The following is a 676-nucleotide window of genomic DNA, read 5'->3' as shown; positions in this document are numbered from 1 at the left end:
GATGCGTGTATGTCCATAAGCACTCACATATATATTATATAATAAATATATAATATGCATTATATACAGACATTATCTAATACATATGTATAACATGCATAATATGTCCAAGAAGAAAGCATACTGGACATTTTATAGACTGTATTACAGACACCAGTTAAACAATGGTTTTCAGCACTTTTTTATTTCTATGTTTTAATTTTTTTGGGGGGGGGAATCTGGATCTGAAACAGGATCACATTTCTTGAAGACATATCTGACTGGTCTTTTAGCCTCTATTTAGCCTCAGGAGTTGTGATTGCAAAGCCTTGCATTAAAGGCTGCATCCTGCCTGTAGCAGAAGCCATTCAGCATCCACTGAATTTGGTGGGAATTTAGGACCTGAAGCACCTTACAAGAATGAGCCATAGTCATCACCTACCTTGGTTCCACACCATAAAACCACAAAATATAAGAGACCCTGTGGCTCTGCACAGATTAATGTGAAAATTTCATAGAATCATAGAATGGTTTGGGTCAGAAGGGACCTTTAAAGGTCATCTAGTCCAACCCCCCTGCAATGAGCAGGGACATCTTCAACTAGATCAGGTTGCTCAGAGCCCCGTCCAACCTGACCTTGAAAGTTTCCAGGGATGGGGCATCCACCACCTCTCTGGGCAACCTGTGCCAGTGCTTC

This window comes from Pygoscelis adeliae, unplaced genomic scaffold, assembly GCF_000699105.1.
Source record: "Pygoscelis adeliae isolate BGI_AS28 unplaced genomic scaffold, ASM69910v1 Scaffold14, whole genome shotgun sequence".
NCBI lineage: Eukaryota > Metazoa > Chordata > Aves > Sphenisciformes > Spheniscidae > Pygoscelis > Pygoscelis adeliae.
This window is presented reverse-complemented; position numbering follows the sequence as displayed.